The sequence below is a fragment of the Limulus polyphemus genome, unplaced genomic scaffold (genome assembly GCF_000517525.1).
Source record: "Limulus polyphemus unplaced genomic scaffold, Limulus_polyphemus-2.1.2 Scaffold309, whole genome shotgun sequence".
Taxonomy (NCBI): Eukaryota; Metazoa; Arthropoda; class Merostomata; order Xiphosura; family Limulidae; genus Limulus; species Limulus polyphemus.
The window spans coordinates 580,329-594,582 of record NW_013665919.1 but is presented as its reverse complement, the minus strand read 5'-3'; the positions used below and the strand labels follow the sequence as shown (position 1 = coordinate 594,582).

General features: G+C 34.0%; 1 protein-coding gene across 6 annotated transcripts in view; it reads right to left on the bottom strand.

The window, feature by feature from the left end:
• Positions 1-14,254, bottom strand: part of LOC106457264 (synaptotagmin-1-like) — a 56,214-nt gene that overhangs the window by 32,181 nt on the left and 9,779 nt on the right. For 4 of the 6 annotated variants that reach the window (XM_022383108.1, XM_022383112.1, XM_022383113.1 and 1 more), the window contains exon 2: positions 9,240-9,397. The exons of 1 other annotated variant lie outside the window; for it this stretch is intronic. The gene's annotated coding sequence lies outside the window, so the exon portion shown is untranslated. The remainder of the gene's footprint in view (positions 1-9,239; positions 9,398-14,254) is intronic. One more of the 6 variants, XM_022383109.1, reaches the window with a different exon arrangement.

The window sequence follows — 14,254 nt, the reverse complement described above, 5'->3', positions numbered from 1 at the left end:
GCACTTATATACAAGAATACCGCACATCTAGCAAACACTCGAGCATTATCGAACTTTCGTGAACTACATGACGTGTTACTAGCGTCACGTGACTTCCGCTGTCGTAACATAGTTAAACATCATCATTTATATTTTCTTTTTTTGTTTCATTTTTGTTTTATAAAACTTCTATAATAGTTTTTATTTGCTATTCAAACTGCCATTTAAAAACAACTTCTGAGTTAGTACCAGTTATATTTTGAGGCTATGGCAGATTGTTAGTAATGTAAATTAATATAGTAAAAAAATACCGACTTCACAACTAGCGCCAAAGATTGGACTATTCAAGAAGGAAATTCAAGCATTTCAAGAATTAACAATTTTGTTTATGACCAAAGCCTTCTAGCGTTTATTCTCGTTCTGTAAAAGTGTAGGTTTGTTTGCTATGAATTTCGTGCAAAGCTACACGAGGGCTATCTGCGCTAGCCGTTCCTAATTTAGCAGTGAAAGACTAGAGGGAAGGCAGCTAGTCATCACCACCCACCGCCAACTCGTGGGATACTCTTTTACCATTACCTATGAAAAAAAAATAGTTATGGACTACCATGATAATATGTTGATGTTCTATTATTAAGCACAAAGATACACAAAGGGTTAAATGTGCTCTGCCCACCACGAGTATCGAAACACGGTTTCTAGCAGTGTGAGTACGCAGACTCACACTGTGCCTCTGGAGGGCCATATCTGGGACCAGAAACGTTATCATTTTGTAGTTAAGTTACTCAATGTTTTTTCAAAATTAAATAGTTTTTTGTAATTTACATTTTTTTTTTACAATTCATTATTGTCCACATACAAACTTAACGCTTGTCTCATACCTCTAACTGTTGACAATTTGAACTGTCTCTATTTTGTCATTGGCTCATCAAGTTGACTTTGTTGGGTTACCGATTCAACTTGCCAAAGAAAAAGTTTAGGAGATGCTGACGACATTCTTGTTTTTGTTTCTGATTGGTGCGATTACTGGCAGGATGTGGCAATGTTAGGCTAGACTGGTAGGATCTAGTCTGGCACCATTCAGTCTAGATTGAACTTTCAGTTCAGTTTAACCTTGTTTCAAATTTCTAAGAGTTCAGTGCAATCCTGTTTTAGTTTTGTATCTAAGTGAAGCTTCAATGTTACAGTTAAATTCAGTACATGTTTATTGTTCATTCATCTTGTTGTTGATTCCATCTTAACAAAACGTCTGTAAATCGCAGAGTCTGTTTGTGTTATATTCCTCAACTAGTAAACTAGTCATGCAGTTTTTGCGGGGCTCGTTCATTCAAGTATTTCAAGAATAACACTGTGTCAGCATGTTACCAAAAAGTCTAAGAATTTGCTTCCATTATTCTTGAATGAGAAACTGCCCACTTATATAATGATGACATGAAAAAAAAACCCAAACAATTGACCATAATAGGCGAGAGTTCCTTGTGAATAGGATGAAATGAAAAAATAAGTAAAACAAAAACTTTGTAAAAAATTATACTTTGAAAAGCTTAGGTAATAGCTCTGGTACAAAACCTGACTTATATATTCGTACATAAATGCAAAAACTTTAATTTGAATTCCTGATAAGGACTTGCAACATTCACAATGAAAGCAATAATAAAAAAATAGATGCAAATAAAATAAAGTGTTTATCTTTATTGCCAACAGATGCCAGGAAGTTTCCTATACAAGCAGAGAAACGATTGTTTGTTTTTGAATTTCGCGCAAAGCTACACGAGGGCTATCTGCGCTAGCCGTCCCTAATTTAGCAGCGAAAGACTAGCGGGAAGGCAGCTAGTCATCATCACCCATTGCCAACTATTGGACTACTCTTTTACCAATGAATAGTGGGATTGACCGCCACATTATAACGCCCCCACGGCTGAAAGGGCGAGCATGTTTGGTGGGACGGGGATTCGAACCCGCGACCCGCAGATTGCGAGTCGAGCACCCTAACCACCTGGCCATGCCGGGCCTAGAGAAACGATAGACACATAAACAGCGAAATGTAAATCAATGAAGAATGAAAATAAAGAATATTAAAATAGGTTTTAGTTTTCATATAATCTTTAGAACAACCAAAACAAAAATAAGACCTGGATGGAACACACACACACGTTTAAAGAATATTCATGGAAAATAAAATCAGATGAAAGTTCAATCTAGAGCTTTTATTGAGCTTTCATCACCAGCTGAGTAGTGTTAATTGAACACGTATCAACACCTGAAACATACAACAAAACACATAAAAAATACCTAGATGAAATTTACACTTGAAAATTTGTTTCAAAGAGAAATAAAATCTGATGAGAAATGCAAACTTTGAACTTATATGACACAGAAAAAAAATAAAGTAAAATAACCAGTGGACAGTGTATTATTTGTTTGCTTTTCGGATATTCGTCCAAAACTCTTCAAGGGCAAACTGGCCAAGATATCTCTAATTTTGAACTTATAGTCTAGACGGAAAATAGCTTGTCAACAGAACCCACCGCCATCTTTTGGGCTATTTTTGTTTGACTGAATAGTTGGATCTGTCTATTAACCTTATAACGCACCCACCGCCATTTCTTGAGCTATTCTTGTTTGACCGAATAGTTGGGTTTGACTATCAACCTTATAACGCGCCCACCGCCTCAAAGTGCCAAGCGCAATTTGTAATTTTTTCATTTGCAATAATGGGACGCGAACGTTGAATCTACAGATCCATGTTCCGGCACGCTAACTACTGGGCCACATTCATCCAGATACTAAATTGAAGAAGGTGTTGAGAACTCAGTGCCCTGACTTATGAGGTATTGACCGAGCCTGTAAGCCAAGACACAGGCAATAAGCAGAGGTGAGATGGAACTGACAGGCAATCAGCAGAGATGAGGAGGAACTGAAAGGTAATCAGCAGAGATGAGAGGGAACTGACAGGCAGGCAGTCGAAAATGAGAGAGAACTGATCTAAGATAACATAAGATTAGTGTATAATTGGAAAATAACGGTGGTTTTCTGCTGACAGGCGAAAAGAACTATGTTTTACTCAGTCAAGCGACTAGCAGATATATATTAAACTAAACTAATCAAAAATGGTAAATCTTGTCGAATATTTTGACGACTTCTCAATAGGCGAAGTGATAGAAAATAAAATATATACCGAGGAAATTGGTTTCATTTAAGGAGAGCCAAGTTGGATCGAAAAATAAACATATTGAAGAGGACCAAGGATTCAAGTGGTCTTCTCCCAAATATCTCATGCCCTTAGACAGCCAAGGATCATCAATTAATCTATATCCAAGAATCGATTGTCGTATAACTAATTGGGTTCTGGGAACACTTCAAAGAATCATAGACAGTAAATCTGGTAAGCTGTAGTGTGACTGCTTGGGTTCTGGAAACTCTTCAAAGAGTCATAGAGCCCAGACAGTAAAAGGCCAGATACAGTGCGACTGACTGGGTTCTTGGAACACCTCAAAGGAGTCATAGAGCCCAGACAATAAAAGGCCATCCATAGTATGAATGACTGGGTTCTGGAAGCACCTCCAGGGGTCATAGAGCCCAGACAGTAAAATGCCATCTATAGTGTGATTGACTGGGTTCTGGGAACACCTCAAGATGTCATAGAACCCAAACAGTAGACGTGGTCACTTAGAGCCTCGAGAAGGAAATCCTCCAACCTACATCGAACGAAAAAATATTACAAGTTGCACTATTTCTATGGCAACAAGAAGTGAGTAATAATAGAGTAATTCTTATAAGGAAAATTTGGGCTCATATCTGTTAGGAGAGAGGAAGCAAGACATGAATTGGGTAGTTTTAAATGCTGCTATGGAAGTGAAAAACAGAACTGCAATGATGGTGCTAATCTGTTGAAATTATCTCTCAGTCACACCATCTCTTCAGGTAACATCTCCTGTTTATCCATCAAGGACCACTGTTGTATAAAAGGGAGAAAAACACAGAAGAATCAACAGATCATGTTGGTCAAAGAAGAAAAACAGACCTAATAGTTTGGGTTATCTTTAAGAACACCACACTGTACGAAGTAAGAAAAGATTTAAATCACTCAAATGGATAAAAAAAAAATAACTGAAAATACGTACACATAAAGGGTATAAACGGTTTAATTATTTTTTATACAATAAAAGAAAGTTTAAATTTAAGTTTAAATTAATGAATGTAAACATTACATGTAAATGTAGTTTTAAAGCACGTGTTTAAAGATTTTAAAGTTTAATTCTCTTATAAAACATTAAAAAGAGTTATTTTATTTGTTTTTTATAAAATATTTCATTTTATACAACATTTTTGAAAAACACACGTACGAATAAATACTTAATACTTATTTTATAGACCTCCAGTGGCATAGCGGTATGTCTGCGGACTTACAACGCTAGAATCCGGGTTTCGATACCCGTGGTGGGCAGAGCACAGATAGCCCATTGTGTAGCTTTGTGCTTAATTAAAACAAACAAACTATTTTATAGGACTTTGAATCAAAAGGATAACTTAACGTGCCTTAAATACAAATATTTTTCTTACTGTTATGGAAGAATATGTTTACAAGTAAAGGTTTATCGTAAACACAAAAATATTTTAACTAACGTCTTAGCGAATATATTTTAAAATAAAGAATTATTCACGTGATAAGCAAGCCATTTCTATAAAAGGTTCTGGGAATAATGTACATTTAAGAGACAGACGACTTTTCGCGAAAAGGAAGGGAGTGAGGCACTCGTCATGTTTGAGCAGTAAAATTTTAAGAATAAGAAACTGTAAACTGCTAACTTAAAATAGAAAGTAAAATTTAAAGTAACAGTTTTAGATGAAAGTATAGGAGTAATTAAATTACGTATTATTATGATTTTTTTTAACATGGTTAAAGTTAGATTTTAGTAAAATGCCAAACAAGTATGAACAGAGTAAGAATTTGTGCAGAATCGGTAGAGCGGTTAAGAAAGCCTCAAATGACAAAGAATTGGTATAGATTACGTCATAAGGGCTTTATGGGTGGTTAGCAGAACCATTGATTACAGGGAAGTTATGCTAAGTTGGTTACGAGGATAGTTAACAGAGCTATGAATTACACCAGTTTTATGCATACTGGTTTACGATGATGGTCACAGTCATAGATTAGAAAAAAGCAACGTACAGTGGGTTAGGAGGACGGTTACAGAACCACTGATTACTGAAAAGCCGTACAGGCTGAGTCACAAGAGTGGTTAGCAAAGCCATGGATAACACACAACTGTTTCTTTAGCATATTGAGGATTAGAAACAACGTTATTTTTAAGGCAAGTTTTTTCCAATATTATGCACAATAATTATGGTTATTGGATAAAAATGCTTTCTTTACGATAATCACAAAAATCAATCAGTTCTTAGAAGATTTGCCACAATAGTTTGTTTAAGAATGAGTCGTGGGTATCATTGTGGCTTTCGTAAAGTTTCGAAGAATTCACTTGTTTTCAAGAAAATAATATTAAATAGCCCAATTAAAGCGATTTAGTCCAACAAAAATGTTTTTAAATATTGGTGTTCTTTTGTTTTGGGCGTTCAATTAAAAACAAGCGCCTGAAAAGATGTGAGTATTGATTTACATAACTAGAAACCTAGAGAATTAGTATGTTTAAACAAAAGGAAGTGGATAAGACTCAATAAGTAGATTGAAATGTAAGGCAAAACAAAATTCCAACGAAAACAACAACAACAAACACCTTATTTAATTTCTGTAGTGCATATTGGCGTGTAGAAGATATATTAATAAAGTTATTATTTAAACCATTTGAAACTTTTTACTGTTAGTTTCGGTTTGTGTTTTAGTAAACGCTCCTGAAGAAGCTGTGAAGCGAGACGTTGAGTGTTTAATTAAATAAAAACAACATTTTTGTGTTAGAAGGTCGTTTATTTCCAGTATTAACAACAAACACCTGTATAATGTACAGGACTAAAACGTAAAGACGAATTTAAAATAAATATAAATGAAGTTTACACCATTGAAAAGTATGGACAAAAGAGTTATCTTGTATTAACTTCAGAACTTAGTATATTAATGAGTAGTTGTTTATATTTACAATTCTGAGCTACCACCTGAATATTAATATCATTTTAACCTTGTTATACGAAATTTACAGTGACTAGTGTTTGCGATTCCGATATTTACATACGTAAGACAGCCGTCAAGATAACAACAATATCAGGGAACTCAAAACACGTAGTGAAGTGTTAATTTACGGTCAGCATGTCGCCTAGCAACAGTTTTTCTTTCCCTTGTGTTTTCGTCGTTCAGCTGTTTGCGTCAGGACAGTTCTTGCTAAGGACGTCTCACTATCTTTTTTTTTATTGCCACAAAAGTCTTCAATCGCAAATTTATTGCTACTACAATATATTAGATTTTCAGGCTTCGTCAATCACATATTGCTTGCGCAAGATGTGCTTGGTCATTATCGACAAAATCTCTCTCTCCCAATGCTTTTATTTCGAGTTACTCAGGCAAGTCGAATAAGTCTATTATAAATAATCGTCTATCACGTGAACTCATTTATTTTTATACTATCCATACATGTTGCGTACTTCATTAAACCTTAAATACGTTTTTTAAACTAGCAGCTCTTTTTAGGCTACAGCTGTTACACGAAAGAATGAAAAATATATTCGCTGTTGTAAAGATAATTTGCTTCAGTTTTTTTTTTTTACTCTCCAAAATGCATTTCAACGCTTTTTTTACTTAAAGCTCAATGCCACTAAATATTAGTTAGTTCTTATTTCAAATATATTAAAACACGGTTCGTATCCTTGACATTTACTTGTTTCCATTTATAACTGAAACAGTTGCTGTTAAGATAGATGAATAAATTATTGCCTAAAGAAGTAGTTTTCAGTTTATTTTAATCACTGCGGTGGCTTTGAGTGAATAAAAATGAATAAATGAGAAGTTTGAATATCTAGCATCAAAACAGTGCTCAATGTTTTACCTGCTTTTCTTTAATAGATATAGTATTATTTTTACTTGTTTGCTGTCATGTGCGTGAATGCATTCCACTGATAGTGTTACTATGACAACCGTTCAATGCTTCTACACAAGAGCGTAATGGACTTTTTTGCGTGGGCGGATAACGCATACTTACACACTGAGTCTCGCTACCTGTAAATTTTAAATTTTGGGAAACGATATTTAAATATAACGGTTAAAGCCAGAACTAGCAGTTTTGAGGGGCAACATGTAGAAACTGTATAACAATTTAGAAATTACATCAAAACCTGGAAAACAGTTTGTAGAGCTATAATTGGGAATTATGTAACAATTATTTAACTTCTGTAGTGCATATTGATGCATAGAAGACATACTAATACTAAAAATTTAATTAAACACTCAACGTTTAGCTTTACAGCTTCTTCAGGAGCGTTCACTAAAACACAAACCAAATCTGACAGTACACAGCTTCAAATCAATATTATTTAAAGTGTTTAGAGCTCTCTATGCCTTATTCGAATATACACTATGGTTGACACGTATTAGGCTTCATATGTATTTTATTTCGAATATATTTTGTCGCAATCTTCTTAATTAGTCCACTGTAGTTTGTAAACAAGGAAAACGTAACGTTATTGCAAATATTAGGCATATGGTTTTCACTGTTTCTCCAACATCACTGTTTTCCACCACAATGTTATCGACGGTATTAGCAATCCAAAATTATTGTAGTTTGGTTACTAACAAGCTGTGACCTTTATTAACATCTACTGTACTTTCTCCAGTATTCGAAATAAAGAAGCCACCGGGCAAAACGTCTCTTCCTTTTCACCGAGGTAAAATTAAAAAACAAAATCATTATTTATTCTTAACGATAGTACTAACAAGATATAAATAATATAAATAATGGCGCATTTCATGAAAGGTCCCCACGCTACAGTAAACATTGGTTTTGAGATTGTGTAATTAGGGTTTTAAAGAGTATAGTGTTATTAGTATTCTGACTTGCAGTGTTTGCGGTTTTTTATAAGATTTTTAATTTGATATCATACATAATGAAATACGTACGAAGTTAAAAAAGACGGGAAGCCATTAAAAGAACCTATGTTTCGATTTTTACTAGGAACCTCAAATATTTAGTAACGGAGCTGGTACACATAAGGCGACGCTAACCCTAAAGTGTTAACCCCAGAAGCATTGACGGGATTCCACATAGGCTTTTCAAACACATGTTAAAAACTTTAGGAATGGCAATTTGTGAGCTCATAGTGGGCTCTAATAACACGTGGCACACAAAAAATACGAACAAAAGCATCGCTAGTACTGCATTTACTTAAACTGAATACTTGGGTTTCCGTAGAAAATAAGTTATTTCACTCATCCATTTTTTTTTCTTTGAGTGTTTTAAGAACTAAAAACATAAAAATATACAATAATGTGGACCACACCGATAGTGAACGACATATAAACAAGTCGGTCATTTGAGGGTTTAACAAATGTTTTTACTCATATTGGAATACGTACTATTCTGCACAGTCTTAAACTTTTATTAACTTAGGTTGTTATCATTACACAAATACTGAATTAGGGTTAGCGACTATATATATATATATACATACTTAAAACATACACTAGGGTTGGCGAAAGTTTTACTGATCCTTTTACACTTAAAAAATACACAAGGGTTAGCGAAAGTTTTATTGATCCTTTTATAGTGCTCCCCCAGTGGCACAGCGGTATGTCTGCGGACTTACAACGCTAGAAACCGGGTTTCGATACCTGTGGTGGGCAGAGCACAGGTAGCCCATTATGTAGCTTTGTGCTTAATTTCAAACAAACAAACCTTTTATACTATTAAACAATATATTAACATTCAAGTTTTTATTTATATTAATTTATTTGTTTGTAGTTAAGCAAAAAGTTACACAAAGGGCTATCCATCTGTGCTGTGTCCACCACGAATATAAAACCCGGTTCTTAGCGTATAAGTTTAATACTTGTAGCCGTGCCACTGGGGGACAATTACAATAATAACTGATCTAATAAGTCTAATAAGTCTCAAAGTTCAATTGGCACCAACGGCTCGTTATTGAAACAAAATCACGGCAGCCTGTTGGGGCACAGACCGTCGTAAATATTTATTTATATATTACAATTTATTTGTTTTTGCGAAATAAAAATATTCATGATAATTAGTTTTAGCAGAATAATAGTGTTTGAAACAAACTGAATTGCTACCACCAAAAACCGCTCTTTCTTTTAGCCTTACCTTTTCCTAAAGCATCTTTCTGACAAACAAGACCAGAATGACGTCAAACTGATGTCAGTATCAGAATCAAGTAACCAACCAAGTGTCAGACTACAAGTTATCTCATGACACCCGGATTTCTGTTTCCTATCTGACTTCTCGTGACCTTTTCTCACCTGCTGAGAAAACGGATAAAATCAGCTATAAATAATTCGATCTGTCGCTGCAAGAGCGTTACAGCCAATCTGTAAACATTTTGTGATATATGATATCACGTTTAATGAAAAATCTGAGAAGTAAAACAAAAAGATTCACAGAGAGTTTGACAAAAAGCAGACATTCACCTTCTTGAAACTGTACTCTTCAGACGCAGTGGTTAACTAATTTTACACCATACATTGTAAACCTCGTATAGTTTCAAGTATAAAGGTTGTTTTTTAGAGCAAAACTGAGCTATGTCTACCATATGGAATCGAACCTCGGATTTTAGCATTATAAGTCCATAAACTTACTCTGATTCACCAGAGGATGGCAGTGAAGGTTGATGTTATTTTTAGCGCAAAACTACACAATGAGCTACCTGCACTCTGTCCACGGCGGGAAATCCAACCCCGAATTTTAGCGTTTTAAGTCCTTAAACGTATAGTTGATTCATCAGGGGCAATCGTCAAGGATTAAGCGCATTCCCAGTGGATGATTTATCTTCTAGAAAGACTGACACTTCTTAGATGAGTAGATAAGTACGAATTGAAACCTGTATATATGTGAGAGAGAGTGTGTGTTATAGAAATCCATAAGCTGGAGAACGAAAATTATTTTTCTACGCATTATCCTAACTGAATTTTCAAAGATCTGTTTTTGGGGAGAAAAAAAGCGTACCTAGAACGTCTACAAATAATATATCGCATGCTACACCTCAGTGAAAAAAAATATAATATCTTAATGGTGTCTTAAATTAGATTATGACGCTGTGAACTAGGCTGAAGAGTAACTTTGTGAAATGGCCTCATCTAGAACCAGTTAATATTTCGGTAAACTTTACCATACTTGAAGTGGATTACTTTCTAAAAAAAATAGTTTGATAATAAGTAGGTTATATCCTTGTATTTTATTATCAGAACTCTTAATGTATCTGACAATTAAATGTTTCTTTGTAGTTAAGCACACAGCTATACATTAAGCTATCTATTGAGCACCACGGGTATCGAAACACGTTTTTTAAGCATTGTAAGCCTTCAGACTTACCGCTGTGCCACTGGGGGACTAATGTAATTACCATAAGAATTTTTTTTAAGATTATTAGATTTACATTGGAAGGGAGATATCTGTCTTATCGAGCTTATACCGATATGGTATGAATTTGTTTCTCTGAAGTATATTTTTATTGATCTAAAGATTTTTAGTTACCAGGAAAGGAAATAATACTGAAGAACCTTTTATTGATCTAAATATTTTTAGTTACAAGGAAACGAAAGAATACTGAAGTACGTTTAATTGATCTAAAGATTTTTAGTTACAAGGAAAGGAAATAATACTGAAGAACCTTTAATTGATCTAAAGATTTTTAGTTACAAGGAAAGGAAATAATACTGAAGTACTTTTTATTTATCTAAAGATTTTTAGTTACAAGGAAACGAAAGAATACTGAAGTACGTTTAATTGATCTAAAGATTTCTAGTTACAAGGAAAGGAAATAATACTGAAGTACTTTTTGTTAATCTAAAGATTTTTAGTTAAAGGAAAGGGAATAATACTGAAGTACTTTTTATTGATCTAAAGATTTTTAGTTACAAGGAAAGGAAATAATACTGAAGTACTTTTTATTTATCTAAAGATTTTTAGCTACAAGGAAAGGAAATAATACTGAAGTACTTTTTATTAATCTAAAGATTTTTAGTTACAAGGAAAGGAAAGAATACTGAAGTACTTTTTGTTGATTTAAAGATTTCTAGTTACAAGGAAAGGAAATAATACTGAAGTACTTTTTGTTAATCTAAAGATTTTTAGTTAAAGGAAAGGGAATAATACTGAAGTACTTTTATTGATCTAAAGATTTTTAGTTACAAGGAAAAGAAATAATAATGTTACACTTCGTTCGTTTGAACTTCCAACATTTGTTTTGAAAATTAGGCTACATTTTTTATGTTTTATTTCGTAGAGCTAACTCTCTCACAATGTTTGTCGAGAAAACGTGACTAGTTAACGGTATTTTGGGTTATGACTTAAACTGACTGTCATATAATACTTAACAATATAAAACATAGCTTACACTATTCTAGATTATGACCTAAAGCTGTCTCAAAGTACTTAATGTTACAAATCATAGCTAATCTATTCAAGGTTATGATTTGAGACTGTCTTACAATACTTAACATTATAAAACATAGCTGACAATACTCTAGAGCTTCACGAGTTGATCTAATTGTTAAAACATAGTGCAACTATGTTTATTTCCTGCTGTTGTTTAGACCCCAAAAGGTTTGTATACATCTTCGTTCAGTAGCCTATGTAGTTTAAACTTTATTGAAATAAAACATACCGTATTTAACATAATTATGGAAACGCGCAGTTGTTACACAGGGGTCACAAACAATGAGTAATCGCAACTAAATAATAAAGTTATTATTAGTGCAATTCATTAAAAAGATTGAGTGCGTTATATTTAAATAATTTTAGAGACTCACGACATTGTTACAGTCAGTGTCGTCAGGTCCAAGAATACTCTTTCTAAAGACCATCTTGATGGTCAGGCTTCTTCGTAAGGCTTTCATGTCCAAAGCACACAACTTCACCTTATATGCTCCTAATAATTTATCTAGCGTACGAGGACGACAGTTTCCGAGTGCCCGTTTCAACAGTAATATTACACAGAAATCCATAAACTCTATGTTCGACAACTTGACTGATATGTCTTTACATGTAATAGCATGAATATCCATTTGATTCTTCAGCTGCTTGAGGTATGTGAAAGTTGAACAAATGTGTCGTGGAAGCAGCTTTGTACACGGGACTTGTGTCGGTTTTCCAGACAGAGATCCTTCATGATTATGTTATGCATTATTGCCTCGAGCGCGAGGGCGACTTATGTCACCGACCCTTGTGTTTGTGGATTCTCACTCGATATAAAATAGCTGTGGAATAGCATTTATCCAAACTATATTTTTTAATTGCTTAGCCTTATAAATAGTGTAATAAACCAAAAATTGGTAGCAACACTTATCAATGCTCAAATATTCATACACTCGGATATGTGTTCAGATTGGTTACTTAGAATTTCCAAGATAGCGATATCCCTTGCACTTAATGCCTTTAGAAAACAAAGGAATATGGATCAACCTGGGGACCAGCATCATCCAGAAACAGACCTGCAACAAGTCAGTCATGGTAACAACTGTGATTGTGAAGTGAGCTTTTAAGTTGCATATTCAATATCGTTTCAATATAACTTACTCAACTCTTTGTATTAAAGAAAATACGAAAGAGAAGTAAATAAGTTGCACAGTGCACTTATTTTGTATTTGCTACCATAGGTTTATCAATGTACGATTATAAGATATTGTTCTAAATGTCAATGTTCAGACAAGTTGTTTGGTTGCCATATAAGCTTGTAAAAAACTTAAAATGTTTCATATCACGACTTTGTGTAGGTAAAGTTATGGTTTTGGAATGCTCAACTGGCCTCTATTTTTCCGACCCGATATATTTTCATCACATTTGCTGTATGCTTGGGATCAATGTTTACTAGAATAAGGTCTTGATCGATCAGAATATGTTATACCAGTCAGTAGTCAGGATGCTATCAATTACATTTAGATCTTTAATACCATTGCTTGAGATCCAGCCCACGAATACATTAGTCGCCTTTGTATGTTTCCCTTTAGGCTTTAGATGTTATACATTAATTATGAAACTGTTTTCCTTTCTATCGTGGATTGTTGCCGAACAATTTGAATTTGGATTCATTTATAAACAGCTCCCACCTCCAGCATTGATCGTTGCATTGTTTAAAGTGTGATATCCATATTAGCATTTTAGTTTGACTGCTTCTCTTACTCAATGGTTTTTGAGCAGCTAAACGTTTAACGAAGACATTTATTGTTCTGGAGGTAATATTTACACCTGTACTTACAGCTGGTTCAATGACAAGATATCCACTGGAGTGTCGTGTGTCTCCGAGTTACCTGACATTACTTTTGAGATTTGAGTTTTTATACTTCAACCACTTCTATTATCAACAACACTACTTACACGCTCCTTCAGATGTTTCATACAGTGCTACTGAAATATGAAATTTCGCTTTAATATGTAGTACGGAGTAGCATTCATCAGCCAAATAACATTTATCTTCTGTTTGTAGACTAAGCCATGTCTTTGTTGATACGAAGAACCAAATGTAATTGGCACATAATCATGCTTTTCTACATAATAAATGTCAGAAATATATCTTTCTTTGCACGTTTTAATTTTGAAATCTCCTATGCGTGGACTTAAAAACAGTTCGGGTTATTGTAATGGATACTGCAGACTAGTGGCTTATGTATAGAATGGTCTATTATAAGCACAGGGTTCCGAATTTATATACTACAGTTGTGTCTTAGTGTGATGCCAGTTGATAAAGGAGACGTTCATCACAGAAATATTTTGAACATAACACTTTTCATTCTGTTTTACATAAGGATTAGGAAAGAGACTGGAGTGATGTTTGGTTTGAATTTTATTTTCAAATTTCTTTATTACATCCACATGAAAAGAATTATGCGTTATTAAATGTAGGGAAACTGTAAAGATTTCACGCAATATTGAATAAATAAGCAGGCACTTAAGTTAAAACTGTTAAGTTACTTAATAATTAGAACTATTGTTTCCAGACGAGAGTTAAAACAAAATGGAATAAATAAAAGTTCAGATTTAATTTGTATGAGTTAAAAACATACATATGGCTAAAAGCGCATTGTAGGTTTGTTTGTTTGTTTTTGGAATTTCGCGCAAAGCTACACGAGGGCTATCTGCGCTAGCCGTCCCTAATTTAGCGGTGT